We start from the raw sequence: 15,949 nt of genomic DNA on the forward strand, positions 1-15,949 counted from the left end.
GGAGGTGTTTGGTGAACTCACTGTGGTGGATGTTAATTTGTATTTATTGTATGTTTTGTTATTTATTATTATTGTGTATGACTGCAGGCAACGAAATTTCGTTCAGACTGAAAGGTCTGAATGACAATAAAGGAATCAAATCAAATCAAATCAAATTATTGTCACATGTATTGAGGTACAGTGAAAAGCTTTTTACCTTGAGTTCTGAAATCCTGGTCGTTATTTTGTATCAGACATTGACCCTGGAAGACCACACCTGAAATATTGTGTGCAGTTTTGGTCTCCTAATTTGAGGAAGGATGTTCTTGCTATTGAGGGTTGTGCAGCGTATGTTCACCAGGTTAATTCCTGGGATGGCGGGACTGACATATGATGAAAGAATGGGTCAACTGGTCTTGCATTCACTGGAATTTACAAGGATGTGAGGGGATCTTACAGAAACATATAAAATTCTTATGGGATTGGACAGGCAAGAATCGGGGGTCACAATTTAAGAATATGGGGTAGGCCATTTAGGACTGAGATGAAGAAAAACTTTTTCACCCAGAGAGTTGTGAATCTGGAATTTTTTTGCCACAGAAGACAGTGAAGGCAAATTCACTGGATATTTTCAAGATAGTTAAATTTAGCTCTTAGGGCTAATGGAACCAAAGGATATGAGGAAAAAGTAGGAATGGGGTACTAATTTTGGATGATCGGCCATGATCATATTGAATAGTGATGATGACTCGATAGGCTGAATGGCCACCTCCTGCACCTATTTCTACGTTTTGTCAAATGCACACAATTTTTGCATCTTAAATCGGAAACTTAAAAAGTACAGGTGCACAAACTTTTATCCGGAGTTCCAGAAACCGAAAAGCTCCGAAAACCGGCCATTTTTTCCAGATGTCGTCTGCGCACCAAAGCTCGTGTTTGGCGCCAAACTTGACCCAAAACGACCCACGGTCAACCCAGGTCTGTACTACTGTAGCGGCTGCCTCCTCCCTGGAGACTGGGAGACGCTTAAACATCTGTAAATCATTGCTTAAATGTTAGTCAGTTAGTTTGGAGGGCTTTTATGTGAAGGGGGGTGAAGGGGTAAACTTTAATTCTTAGTCCCCTACCTGGTCGGAGAGGCGGGGAGCGGTCAATGCCTTACCGGGTCGCTGTGCAGTAAGCTCCGCAGCGCTGTGGCCGGTGGGGCAGCGGGCGGCGCCGGTTGTAGCTCCGACCCCGGCAACTCTACCCCTGGCTGCGAGGCGCTCCAAATCCAGCGCGGCCCGCGGCCGGACGCCCCAGCTCCGCGAATGTCGGGAGTCGGCGGCGTCGCAGCGCTGGGATACCAGCGGGGTGCGGGCAATGCCTTACCGGGTCGCCGTGCGGCAAGCTCCGGAGCGCTGTGGCCGCCGACACACAACATCGCGGAGCGTCGCTGGATTTGGAGCCGCGCAGCCAGGGGTAGAGTTGCCGGGGTCGGAGCTCCAACCGGTGCCGCCCGCGGCCGGACGGAGCCCCCAGCTCCGCGGCTCCAAATCCAGCGACGCTCCGCGAATGTTGGAAGAAGGCGGCCACAGCGCTCGGGAGCTTGCCGCACGGCGACTCGGTAAGGCATTGCCCGCTCCCCGCTGGTATCCCAGCGCTGCGACGCCGCCGACTCCCGACGTTCTCGGAGCTGGGACGTCCGGCCGCGGGCCGCGCTGGATTTGGAGCGCCTCGCAGCCAGGGGTAGAGTTGCCGGGGTCGGAGCTACAACCGGCGCCGCCCGCAGCCGGACGGAGCCCCCAGCTCCGCGAGGTTGGGAGTCGCCGACCAGGTAGGTAGGGGACTAAGAATTAAAGTTTCCCCCTTCACCCCTACACCACCACCACCACCACATAAAATCCCTCCAAACTAACTGACTAACATTTATGCAATGATTCTCCGGGGAGGAGGCAGCTGCTCCAGACTTTTCAAGCCGCCCGCGCTACCTACCTAATCTACGCTAAAAATCTTCCATTCTGAAATCCGAAAATGTCCGAAATCCGACAAGTGTCTGGTCCCAAGGCTTTCGGATAAAAGGTTGTGCACCTGTACTGTCGTGGCTGCTGGTCTTTTTTTCCATTGTGTAAGCACAAGTTGATGAGCACATGGAAACCTCTGGTTAAAAAGGTAATGAAGTAGGTGAGATGGTCTGATAGTGAAGCAGGACATCTGGTTATTTCAAACGGTAATTTATTTCCATGCTAGTTTGTATAATCAGTAAGTTTAATTTACAGTTTGCATTCCAGTGGGGCACAATAAGCTCAGCTTTGATTGTGATTTTAAATTATAACAGGTTTCATTTCTTCAGAATATCCCAATTTGCAGTCAATTAAGTACTTTTGAATTGCTGGATACGGAAATACCTTGTTTGGCAGGTCCTGTGATAAGGGAAAAGATCACTGTTTCTCATATTTTATCAAAACTGGAAAGTATGGAAAGATTTAATGATTGGAAAGTGAGGAGTCAAAAGGGCAAGCTTCATTCCGTGGGTACCGATCAAGGGTACGCTATAGAGCTATGCAACAAGCAGTCATTTAAATCCAGAGATGGTACAACGCATGCAAAATAGGGCATTCCCAGTTTGTTCAATATCATCAATGAGGTATACGACCATTACCATTCAGGCTGCCTACAAGGGCATGGTGGTTAGGCAGTGGGTTAAGCAAGAGAGGGCTGCGGTAAAAATTTAGTCAGTACTCGGTATGAGTCGGTATAGGAAAGACTTCCTCAAACTAAATTATACAGCAATTGTAGTGCAGTCGCACTACCTTGCTTATGAAGCAAGAAAACTATATAGCACAAAACAAAGCCATTGTTGTAATGCAAAAATAATATAGATCCTATTCCTTGATGAAGAACCAGAGATGTGACTTAAGAAGACAAATAGATGAACAACAGAAAAGACTTAAACGATACAAAAGGCTTAAACGATATAGGAAAGACTTCCTCAAACTGAAATATACAGCAATTGTAGTGCAGTCTCACTACCTTGCTTATAAAGCAAGAAAACTATATAGAGCACAAATCAAAGTCACTGTTGTATTGCAAAGACAATATAGATCTACTTCTTGATGAAGAACCAGAAATGTGACCAGAAGACAAATAGATGAACAACAGAAAAGGCTTAAACGATTCAAAGAACGGTTAAATAAATGTGTGACAATGAGTAAAAAGCTGCGAATAGAAAAGTCTAAAGAAGAGAGGCTTGCCGGTCGAGACAAAAGTATGCAGGACACTTCACTACAGTCCAGTATGGAGCCTCCTTCACTGAGCAATGGACAAATGGTTATACATTGCAGAATCTCATTAGACAACAAGAGCAGATAAATACACAGCGCCAGGAAATTGAGTGACAGAGGAAGCTGCTAGAAAACGAAAACCTGCAGCCATGTATCAGATCCCACCTACAAATAATAAACGGAAACAGAGGAAAACAGCAAATATATGAAGCAGAGAATAAAACGTTAACTTTAGCAGAATATTTCTTCATTAGTTCAGGAATTTTTCTTTTTTCTTTTTCGTGTCTTTTCGAAATCCTTTCTTTTTCTTTTCTTCTTTCCTTTTTTTTACTTTTTCCTTTTTTCCAATTTAGTTATTAGTTTATAAAATGTTAAAATTGAAGCAGTACGAAAATTGTATAATTGTTATGTCGATTACTTTCTCCTTGTATAATTGCTTCTAATAAAATAAATATTAAAACAAAAACTAGCAGAATATCAGGAACAGGAAGAAATCTTCAAAATTAGATTAGGGCATTTAAAAAGGGAATGGGCAGAGATACAGGCAGAGCTAGAGCGATTAGACAGAGTGTGCAATTTACACATAAGGGAACGGAAAAGGATAACACATAAATCAAAGGATAATGTATTTTATTTAAGGAAGATGAGTGGAATGAAAACAGTATGTGTAAATATTAGATATGATTATTACAGTTATGAGGATGTATTGTAAGATGACTGTAATAATACAATTTTGCAACCGTTTATTAATCAATGATATTTTAGGTAAAGAGCATATACCGTGAAGGTGACATTGAGTTAAAAGGGGAGGAATGCTGTGTCTATATTACTAAAATTCTGTTCTTGACCGGTTTTGGCGATCTGTGCTGCGATTTCCGAGAGAACGCCGCCATCTACGGCCGTCATTTTTGGCCACGTCGCTCAGAGCCCCCCTCCGCCGTATGTGTCACGAGGATTTTTCCCGTCGATGAAATATGACAGAGATATTAATGATTTTACAAAATTCCCCATTCTCTATGCTGCCCCTGCTGGCGGCTGGGGGGAGGGACTATAAAACCAGGAAGTGGTGTGCCTCAATTAGTCTGCAAGCTGGAGGAAGGCAGAGGGTCACGTTTCTCTGAGCTGTGAATAAAACTGAACAAATGGCCACACAACTATGAGTAAGTACCCTGAATGTGGTTTGAAAATGAAAATATGGTTAAAGTAAAAAAGCACTGCCTGCAAATGGTTGGGTTGAAATAAAAAGGCACTCTCTCCCCCCCCCCTCCTCTCCTCTCCCCTCCCCTCCCCCCCCCTCCTCTCCTCTCCCCCCCCCCTCCTCTCCTCTCCCCCCCCCTCTCCTCTCCCCCCCCTCTCCTCTCCCCCCCCCCTCCCTCTTCCCCCCTCTCCTCTTCCCTCCCCCCCTCTCCTCTTCCCCCCCTCTCCTCTTCCCCCCCTCTCCTCTTCCCCCCCTCTCCTCTTCCCCCCCCCCCTCTCCTCTTCCCCCCCCTCCTCTTCCCCCCTCTCCTCTTCCCCCCTCTCCTCTTCCCCCCCCTCTCCTCTTCCCCCTCTCCTCCTTTCCCCCCTCTCCTCTTCCCCCTCTCCTCTTCCCCCCTCCTCTTCCCCCCTCTCTCTCTTCCCCCCTCTCCTCTTCCCCCCTCTCCTCTTCCCCCCCCTCTCCTCTTCCCCCCTCTCCTCTTCCCCCCTCTCCTCTTCCCCCCCCTCTCCTCTCCCCTCTCCTCTCTCCTCTCCTCCCCCCCTCTCCTCTTCCCCCCTCTCCTCTCCCCCCTCTCCTCCTCTCCCCCCCCTCCTCTCCTCTTCCCCCCTCTCTCTCTTCCCCCCTCTCCTCTTCCCCCCCCCCCCCTCTCCTCTTCCCCCCTCTCCTCTTCCCCCCCTCTCCTCTTCCCCCCCCCCCTCTTCTTCCCCCCTCTCCTCTTCCCCCCCTCTCCTCTTCCCCCCTCTCCTCTTCCCCCCCCTCTCTCTTTCCCCCCCTCCTCCTCCTTCCCCCCCTCTCCTCTTCCCCCCCCTCTCCTCTTCCCCCCCTCCTCCTCCCCCCCCCTCTCCTCTTCCCCCCCCTCTCCTCTTCCCCCCCTCCCCCCCCCCTCTCCTCTTCCCCCCCCTCTCCCTCTTCCCCCCCCCCCCTCTCCTCTTCCCCCCCTCTCCTCTCTCCCCCCCCCTCCTCCTCCTCCCCCCCCCTCTCCTCTTCCCCCCCTCTCTCTCTTCTCCCCCCCTCTCCTCTCCCCCCCCCTCTCCTCTCCCCCCCCCCTCTCCTCTTCCCCCCCCCCTCTCTCTTCCTTCCCCCCCCTCCTCTTCCCCCCCCTCTCCTCTTCCCCCCCCCTCTCCTCTCCCCCCCCTCTCCTCTTCCCCCCCCTCTCCTCTTCCCCCCCTCTCCTCTTCCCCCCCCTCTCTCCTCTCCCCCCCTCCCCTCTCCCCCCTCCCCCCTCCCCCTCTCCTCCCCCCCCTCTTCCTCTTCCCCCCTCCCTCCTCTCTCCCCCCTCCTCCCTCTCCCCCCCTCTCCTAACCCCCTCCTCCCCCTCCCCTCCCCCTCCCCCTCTCCTTCCTCCTCTCCCCCATCTCTCTTCCCCCAACTCTCCTCTCCCCAACCCTCTCCTCCCTCCCTCTCTCCTCCCGCCTCCCCCCTCTCCCCCCTCCTCTCCCCCCCTCTCTCTCTCTCTCCCTCTCCCCCCCTCCCTCTCCCCCCTCCCTCTCCCCTTCACCCCTCAGCCCCGCCCTCTTCTTCCCCCCTCTCCCCCCCCCCTCCTCCTCCTCCCCCCCCTCCTCTTCCCCCCTCCTCTTCCCCCCCCTCCTCTTCCCCCCTCCTCTCCCCCCTCCTCCCCCCCTCCTCTTCCCCCCCTCCTCTTCCCCCCCCCCTCCTCTCCCCCCCCCCTCCTCTCCCCCCCCCCTCCTCTTCCCCCCCCCCCCCTCTCTCTTCCCCCCCCTCCTCCTCCCCCCCCCCCTCCTCTTCCCCCCCCCTCCTCTTCCCCCCCCCTCCTCTTCCCCCCCCCCCTCTTCCTCTTCCCCCCCCCCCCTCCTCTCCCCCCCCTCCTCTTCCCCCCCCTCCTCTTCCCCCTCTCCTCTTCCCCCCCTCCTCCTCTCTCTCCCCTCTTTTTCTCTCCCCCTCCTCAACTCCATCCCCTCCTCCACCGTCCCTCCCCTAAACCCCCTTCCCTCCACCCTCCCCCCTCCCCTCCCTGCTCCCCACCTCTCCCCCTCACACCCCCCCTCACAGCACCCCCTCTCTCTCCCCCCTCACTCTCGCCCTCTCTCCCTCTTCTCCCCCTCCCCTCACCCACCCAAACCTTCCTCTTCTCCTCCTCACCACCCTCCTCTCCCTCTTGCCCCTCTCTCTGTGTTTCTATCTCTCTCTCTCTCTCTCTCTGTCTCTGCCCCTTCTCTCTCTGCCCTCACTCTCTACCCCTGCTTCCCCCTCTCTAGATGTGACTGCAAGTTGGGGGCTATGCATCAGTAGATAGGGTGGTTATGGGGTAAAAGGAGCAAATTAATAATATTAATATAATATCAAGGGGGGTAATTTGCGTGAGTGCGGGTGGGGGGGGGGAGAGATAGTTAGTGTTTGTGATGCTGCATGCCGCCTCTCCCCCCCCCCGACCCCCCACAACCGCACATTGGGGGAACAGACCCAACAGGTCTGCACTTGGTCTAGTATGTAATAGAAATGGTGTTACCTGCCTCCAAATTAAAGGGGGAGGAGTGTTAGGTATCTAATGTAATTAACATATTTGATGTCTTGCGCAATGGTATGCACGTGCAGGAGAGACTCAAGGCGGCGTCCTGGAATAAATAAGCGTGTTAGTTTTACTCCTGTGTCTGAGTGTTTTTTAAAGTCAGTTCCAAGCACCAAATACACAACAGGGTTTGTGAAGAAAAGATGAGTAAAGAATATGACAGAATAGAACAGCGTAAAAATGGCACAACAGATTGTGCTGCTGCTTCACATTGTCAGTTCAATCCTGTTCTCCACTGCAGGTTGTGTGGATTTTGCCCATTCTCCTTGTGACTGCATGAATGCCCCCTGAATGTACATTTCTCCAAAATCCCTAAGATATGGAGGTTAAAAGTAATTTAACCATGATGTGGGTAGGTGGTGGGATAATTGGAGAGCGAATGGGTTGCAGAGAAATAAGTGGGGGAAATTGGGGTTGATGGTACTGACGTGATTGACTAAATTACCTTGTTCTATATCCTAATAAATGTAAAACTAGCAACAATTGTTTGATGAACAGCTGCAATCTCAACCTGCTGATTGAAGTAGATAGCTTGATTGAAAGATGTAGTGATATTTCTCAAATTTACATTGGGCTTCATTGAAGTGATATAGGGTACACGTTTGAAATGATACACAGATGCTCCCTCACCCGCTGAGTTTCTCCAGCATTATTGTCTACCTTTGATTTTCCAGCATCTGCAGTTCCTTTTTAAGCAAGTGGATGTCATGTTCTTTATTGAGATCGAGTGATCAACAAAGACACCAACATAAGAGACTGGTCTGTGCACGTATGTGGCAGAGACTGCAAGTCCTGCTTGCTCGTGGATAAAATAAAGATCTTGTTGTGCAGTGATCTCTGTATATTTGGCTCGTGCAATGATACCACATTGTGGGCCATTTAAACAGCACGCTAAATTTAAAGAACTGTCATATTTTCGTCTGAAAGGAGTGTTTAATGGCCTGGCTAGGAATAAGGGAAGTTGTTTTAAAAATAACACGGATGTTGCATGCAGTTTTCTGAAAGAATACATATGTTGGGGAAGATAGTGAACTTGTAGAATTAGTATTTTTTGATAAACTGGAAGAGGAAGACAGCTGTCTGGGTTGAATGTGGGCATTGATGCAGTCAGGGGGTGAAAACATCCTCTGAAGAAAGAAAAATAAGGAAAAAGTGGAGGATATAGACATACAGTTGTGAGTTCCAATCAACCATGATGAGCAGAATCTTAAACTGACAATAGACAACAGGCAATAGGTGCAGGAGTAGGCCATTTGGTCCTTCAAGCCAGCACATCATGGCTGATCATTCCCCAATTAGTACCCCGTTCCTGCGTTCTCCCCACATTCCCTGACTCTGCTATTTTTAAGAACCCTATCTAGCTCTCTCTTGAAAGCATCCAGAGAACCTGCATCCACCGCCCTCTGAGGCAGAGAATTCCATGGACTCACCACTCTCTGTGAGGAAAAGTGTTTCCTCGTCTCCGTTCTAAATGGCTTACTTATTCTTAAACTGTGGCCCCTGGTCCTGGACTCCCCCAGCATCGGGAACATGTTTCCTGCCTCAAGCATGTCCAAACCCTTAACAATCTTATATGTTTCAATGAGATCCCCTCTCAACCTTCTAAACTCCAGAGTGTACAAGCCCAGCTGCTCCATTCTCTCAGCATGTGACAGTCCCGCCATCCCGGGAATTAACCTTGTAAACCTACGCTGCACTCCCTCAATAGCAAGAATGTCCTTCCTCAAATTAGGGGACCAAAACTACACACAATACTCCAGGTGTGGTCTCACTAGGGCACACTGCAGAAGGACCTCTTTGCTCCAATATTTGATTCCTCTTGTTATAAAGGCCAACATGCCATTCACTTTCTTCACTGCCTGCTGTACCTGCATGCTTACTTTCATAGACTGATGTACAAGGACCCGCAGATCCCGTAGTACTTCCCCTTTTCCCAAATTGACGCCATTTAGATAGTAATCTGCCTTCCTGTTTCCGCTGCCAAAGTGGATAACATCACATTTATCTGCATTAAACTTCATCTGCCATGCATCTGCCCACTCCCCAACCTGTCCAAGTCACCCTGCATTCTCATAGCATCCTCCTCACAGTTCACACTGCCACCCAGCTTTGTGTCATTTGCAAATTTGCTAATGTTACTTTGAAACCCTTCATCCAAATCATTGATATATATTGTAAATAGCTGCGGTCCCAGCACCGAGCCTTGGGGTACCCCTCTAGTCACTGCCTGCCATTCTGAAAGGGACCTGTTAATCCCTACTCTTTGTTTCCTGTCTGTCAACCACTTCTCTAACCATGTCAGCACTCTACCCCCAATACCATGTGCCCTAATTTTGTCTACTAATCTCCTTTGTGGGACCTTATCAAATGCTTTCTGAAAGTCCAGGTACACTACATCCACTGGCTTTCCCTTGTCCATTTTTCTAGTTACATCTTCAAAAAATTCCAGAAGATTAGTCAAGCATGATTTCCCCTTTGTAAATCCATGCTGACTCGGACCGATCCTGTTACTTCTATCCAAATGTGCAGCTATCTCATCTTTTATAATTGACTCCAGCATCTTCCCCACCACCGATGTCAGACTAACTGGTCTATAATTCCCTGTTTTCTCTCTCCCGCCTTTCTTAAAAAGTGTGATAACATTAGCTACCCTCCAATCCACAGGAACTGATCCTGAGTCTATAGAACATTGGACAATTATCACCAATGCATCCACGATTTCTAGAGCCACTTCCTTAAGTACCCTGGGATGCAGACCATCAGGCCCTGGGGATTTATCAGCCTTCAGTGCCATCAGTCTATCCAACAGCATTTCCTGCCTAATGTGAATTTCCTTCAGTTCCTCTGTCACCCCAGATCCTCTGGCCATTACTATATCAGGAAGATTTGTTTGTATCCTCCTTAGTGAAGACAGATCCAAAGTACCTATTCAATTAATCTGCCATTTCCTTGTTCCCCATAATAAATTCACCTTTTTCGGTCTTCAAGGGTCCAACTTTGGTCTTACCTATTTTTTTCCCCTCTTCACATACCTGAAGAAGCTTTTAATATCCTGCTTCATATTTTTGGCTAGCTTACCTTCGTATCTCATCTTTTCTCCCCGTTTTGTATTTTTGGTTATCTTCTGTTGTTCTTTAAACATTACCCAATCCTCCTGCTTCCCGCTCATCTTTGCTACGTTGTACTTCTTCGCTTTAATTTTTATACTGTCCCTGACGTCCCTTGTCAGCCATGGTCGTCCCTTTCTCCCCTTGGAATCTTTCTTCCTCCTAGGAATGAACTGATCCTGCGCCTTCTGTATTATTCCAAGAAACACCTGCCATTTTTGAAATCTCCCATAACAACCACAGAATTACTTTTACTACATGCCAATTATAACTCCAGATTCAACTTACGCCAAATGTCCAGGCTACTGTTTGGGGGGCCTGCACTGGGCGCTCGCTTAACTTTTTTTCCCTGTTGCCAGCCGGGCAACCTAGGTAGCTTTTTAGATTGCCAAATGACAGTTTAGGTGGTCATTTAATACGGCTTGCATGACACGTGCAATAATGTGCTCGGATGAAGTGTGTAGTTACCAGTCAGAATTATGGTCAATGAAGCATTCACACATTATTTCTGCTTCAAATAAAGTCGCAAACTAAACATATTCACCAATCAAGACGTGATATATGCCACAATGATATGCAGCAAAATTACAATACAGTGTCTCATCTCCTTTGACACGTTGCAAAGAATGCAATTTCTATTGTTTCTTTCCACTTCCAAACAAAATTCTGGTTGGATTATTCAGCGTATGATCAACCTCAGTGAGACCAAGTGCAGGCTTGGCGATTGCTTCGCACAACACCTCCACTCAGTTCGCAATAACCAACCTGATCTCCCGGTGGCTCAGCACTTCAACTCCCCCTCCCGTTCCGAATCCGACCTTTCTGTCCTGGGCCTCCTCCATGGCCAGAGTGAGGCCCACTGCAAATTGGAGGAACAGCACCTCATATTTTGCTTGGGTAGTTTACACCCCAGCGGTATGAACATTGACTTCTCCAATTTCAGGCAGTCCTTGCTTTCTCCCTTCTTCCCCTCCCATTCCCAGCTCTCCCACAGCTTACTGTCTCCGCCTCTTCCTTTCTTTTTCCCGACGACCCCCCCCCCCCCAACATCAGTCTGAAGAAGGGTCTCGACCCGAAACGTCACCTATTCCTTCGCTCCATAAATGCTGCCTCACCCGCTGATTTTCTCCAGGTTTGTCTACCAACGGGATCCCACCACTGGCCACATCTTCCCATCTCCTCCCCTGTCGGCTTTCCGCAGAGACTGCTCCTTCCGTAACTCCCTGGTCATTTCATCCCTTCCCACCCAAACCACACCCTCGCCTGGCACTTTCCCTTGCAACCGCAAGAAATGCTACACTTGTCGCTTTACCTCCCCACTTGACTCCATTCAAGGACCCAAGCAGTCTTTTCAGGTGTGGCAGAGGTTCACGTGCACCTCCTCCAACCTCATCAATTGCATCCGCTGCTCTAGGTGTCAGCTGCTCTACATCGGTGAGACCAAGCATAGGCTTGCCGATCGCTTTGCCCAATACCTCCGCTCGGTTTGCAATAACCAACCTGATCTGCCGGTGGCTCAGCACTTCAACACCCATCCCATTCCGAATCAGACTTTTCTGTCCTGGGCCTCCTCCATGGCCAGAGTAAATTGGAGGAGCAGCACCTCATATTTTGCTTGGGCAGTTTACACCCCAGCAGTATGAAAATTGACCTCCAATTTCAGGTAGTCCCTGCTTTCTCCTCCGCTTCCCAGCTCTCCCTCAGCCCACTGTCGCCGCATCTTCCTTTCTTCTTCCCACCCCCTGCACCCTCACATCAGTTTGAAGAAGGGTCTCGACCCAAACCGTCGCCTATTTCCTTCGCTTCATCGATGCTGCCTTACCTGCTGAGTTTCTCCAACGTTTTTGTTTCCCCATTCACACAAGTTCTGTTATCCCACTTTCCTCACCCACTCCCTACACATTAGGGGCAAATTTACAGAGACAGTTAACCTACAAAGCCAATGCATCTTTGGGATGTGGGAGGAAATCCACACGCTTGCAGGGAGAATGTGCAAATTCAACACAGACAGTGCCCGAGGACAGGATCGAACACAGATCCCTGGCGTGTTAGGCAGCAAGTCCACCAGCTGTGCCACTATATTTTATTTTCCAACACACAAAAAATTATAAGTTGATAATTTTGGTTACCAAAAAAAAAGAAACTATCCATTTTCAGTCTTAAATCTCTAAGTGATGCTATGTCCCCCTTTACAGCTACTGTAGGTTTTAATTCAGTTCAAGACTATGGGGCAGTACATTGGCCATAAAGTTGCTGCCTAAAATTGCCAGAGACCCGGAATTGATCCTGGATATGGGTGCTGTCTGTATGGAGTTTGCTCCTTTTCCCTTTGATCGCATGGGTTTTCTCCGGGTGCTCTTGTTTCCTTCCACATTCTAAAGGTGTGCAGGAACCTTTTTCAGACCCAACCCAAAACGTAATATTTTCCTTTTGTCCAGAGATTCTGTCTGACCTGTTGAGTTACTTCAGATTTTTGTGTCTTATCTTCAGATTAAACCAGCATCTGCAGTTCTTTCCTACACACACACAATACCATAAAATAGAGCTTTATTAATCCAAGGAGGGAAATTGTGCGTGTGCGTGCGTGTGTGTGTGTGTGTATTATACACACACACATATATATTTATATAGTTATATATTCATATATAAATATACACAATTTTGTTTTCTCGTTGATAACATTGTTTACAGAGTACTATGTTTACATATTCTGTTGTGTTGCTGCAAGTAAGGATTTCATTGGGACATGAGAAAATAAAACAATCTTGACTCTTGACTTATGTCACTAATGTGTGGGATAGAATTAGTGTACGGGTGATCGGTGATCGGCGTGGACTCGGTGGGCCGAAGGGCCTGTTTCCACGCTGTATCTTTAAATTAAACTAAAATACTAAAATCTAAAGAAGGGTCTCTACAATTTCTTCTATCCAGAGATGTTGACTGCTCCATGGAGTTCCCCCGCACAATTAAAGCATGGAATAGTCTTCACCCTACTATAGGTACCCAACCAGAAGCAATTAAATTTAAGGTAGCTCTTTTTTTCCCTAAGAACCTTTTTTGGTTAAGTCCAAGTCAAGAGTCAAGAGTTTTATTGTCATGTGTCCCAGATCGGACAATGAAATTCTTGCTTGCTGCAGCACAACAGAATATGTAAACATAATACAGAACAGGACATAAAAGTGGCTGTTATTTTTTAGAGTTTGGTGGTGGTGTTTAACTCCAGGGAGTGAGTCTGCGTTGGTTTTCCAGCGGTCGCGGCGAGTGGACGACATTGGCAGCCAGATCTCCCACCATGCAAAGGGAGGGAGAAAGTGGCCGACGTCGACCAGTTGCAGTGGCAGTGCTCATGTGCAGGGCGACACATGCGCACAACCACGGTAGATGATGTGCTGGCCAAAGATCCTCGCTATAGGAACTTTGGTGCTGGCCGTGGTTATGTGCAAGGCGGCCGGCTGTGCCGGCGGACGAGGAGCGGGCGGAGACCCGAGACACGGACAGCGGGCGGAGACCCGAGACATGGACACGGATAGCGGGCGGAGAAGGAGAGTGACAGAGAGAGAGAGAAATATAGAGAGGGGGCCCGCTCAGAATTAAACGAGTGGTGCTTGCCAAGCCAGGTAAAATGGCATGGCTTTTAAGTTGCCCCGCGGGTCTGTGGGTTGCCATTGGCAACCGGGCAACCGCTAATTTTGAGCCCTGCTGTAGATTAGTCCCATTATGGTCTTTTTATCCTTAAGACTGGGGAGCAAGGAAGAATTATCGGAAGTACTGGTGTGTAATTTCACACTTTCAGATGAGATGTGCTGGAGACACAAATAGGGTGGAATATAATTCATGTAGGATTTGTACTTGGAAGATTTAGCAAGCAGCTGTAGGAAAATAAACATTTACAGTAGGCATGCAGTTTTGGGCGGCCCATTTTGCGAATTATGTCAAATCTACAAAGAGGAATCAGAAAAGGTTCACCAGAATGATGCCTGGATTAGAGGTTATTAACTATAAGGACAGGTTGGACAGATTGGGATTCTTTTCGCTGGAGGTTGATGGAAGATCTGATAGGTATATAAAATTATGAGAGGTGCACATGAGATAGGCAGTCAAAACCTATTTCCTAGGGGGGAAATGTCAACGAGTAGAGGGTTTAAGGTGAGAGGGGCAAAGTTTAAAGGAGATGTCCAGGGTAAGTTTGTTATATTTATATCAAGGGTGATGGGCGCCTGGAATGAATTGCCATGGGTGGTTGATGTGGCAGATACGGTAGTGGCATTTAAGAAGCTTTTAGATAGGCACATGGATGTGCAGGAAATTGAAGGATGTGGATCCTGTGCCAGCAGAAAAGATTAGTTTATCTTGGCATGTTCAGCACAGACATGTGGGCTGAAAGGCTTGCTGCTTTGTTGTACTGTTCTCTGGTACAGGTGCACAACCTTTTATCCGACGATCCAAATAACGAAAAGCTATGAATAGCGGACATTTTTTCGGTCCTTGAAAAAAGGTCCTTGAAGACGTTCACCGAGGGCGGCCCGCAGAGGTGACAGCGGAACCTCCGGTCGGTCCTCGAAGAAAGGGGAACTAAATCCCCATTCATAAAAGAGAAGGTGAGGGTATATTGCGCGGGAGGGTTAATAATTGACAATATGCTGCTGCCTGCCCGTTGAGTTAAAAAAGTTCCCACGGTAGACTCACGATACACAGTGTATCGTGAGTCTTGCGTGGGAACTTTTTAACTCAGCGGGCAGGTAGCAGCAGATTGTCGCTCCCTTCAGTTTCACCCCACCTACACCCCTCTGCTTCCCGGCCATGTGTGTGACCCCTTCCCTCCCCTCTCCAGCTCCCCGCCCATTGCACCGGCGTGGGGGCTTTGCACTGTCTTCACGTCGGATCCAGTGCCAGTCACCGGAGAGGTCAGGACCAACGGGACACCGGCCCCCAGGCCCACTGCAAGCACGGAGATCCCAGAGACCCACAGCCAGCAGCAGCCCAGCCCCGCTCCAACTACAGAGGAACACGCTCCCTGTAGGGACAGAAGCTGATGGTGTGCAAAGTACGTCTTGGTCTTGAGGTTGCGGATGAGGGGGCGCAGCTCGGGCTGTGACGTCTCCGGCCACCCCCCTGTGCAGGAGCTGAGACTGGGAACTGTGGGGTTGTTTGCAGTTGCAGAGGGAGGGGGCAAGGGCGGCACAGTTCCCAGTCTCAGCTCCATTCTAGGGGGTGACCGGAGACGTCAGGACCAACGGGACACCGACTGCAAGCACAGAGATCCCAGAGACTCACAGCCAGCAGCAACTCTAGCCTAGCCCCGCTCCAACTCCAGAGGAACCCGGGTTGCGGATGAGGGGGCGCAGCTCGGGCTGTGGGCGAACTGCCACTTGTCGCTGTAGCGGCGCATCGGGGAGCGGGTTCTTGTTGCTCCTGATGTCTCCGGCCACCCCCCTGGCCAGGAGCTGAGAGACGTCAGGACCACCAGAAGCCGCTCCCCGATGGGCCGCTACGGCGACAAGTGGCAGTTCGCCCACAGCCCGAGCTGCGCCCCCTCATCGGGACATCGACCCCCAGGCCCACTGCAAGCACGGAGATCCCAGAGACTCACAGCCAGCAACAACTCTAGCCCAGCCCCGCTCCAACTCCAGAGGAACCCGGGTTGCGGATGAGGGGCCACAGCTCGGGCTGTGGGCGAACTGCCACTTGTCGCCGTAGCGGCCCATCGGGGAACAAATTCCTCTGGAGTTGGAGGGACAGGGAGACACAGCGGCTTTTGAGAATGGTGGGCAATCACGTCCAAAGTTCTGCCCACACAGTCAGTACACTTCTCCTACACTTGTCTCCCGCACTAAGATCATCTCGCAGAGAATGATCCCAGCCTAACCCTCCCTAT

At 49.5% G+C, this 15,949-nt stretch overlaps 1 protein-coding gene across 3 annotated transcripts in view; it reads left to right on the forward strand.

Annotated features, from left to right (window-relative positions):
* unm_hu7910 (un-named hu7910) overlaps positions 1-15,949 on the forward strand; it is a 207,288-nt gene that overhangs the window by 15,846 nt on the left and 175,493 nt on the right. The gene's annotated exons all lie outside the window — the stretch shown is intronic.

The sequence above is a fragment of the Leucoraja erinacea genome, chromosome 4 (genome assembly GCF_028641065.1).
Source record: "Leucoraja erinacea ecotype New England chromosome 4, Leri_hhj_1, whole genome shotgun sequence".
NCBI classification, from domain to species: Eukaryota; Metazoa; Chordata; class Chondrichthyes; order Rajiformes; family Rajidae; genus Leucoraja; species Leucoraja erinaceus.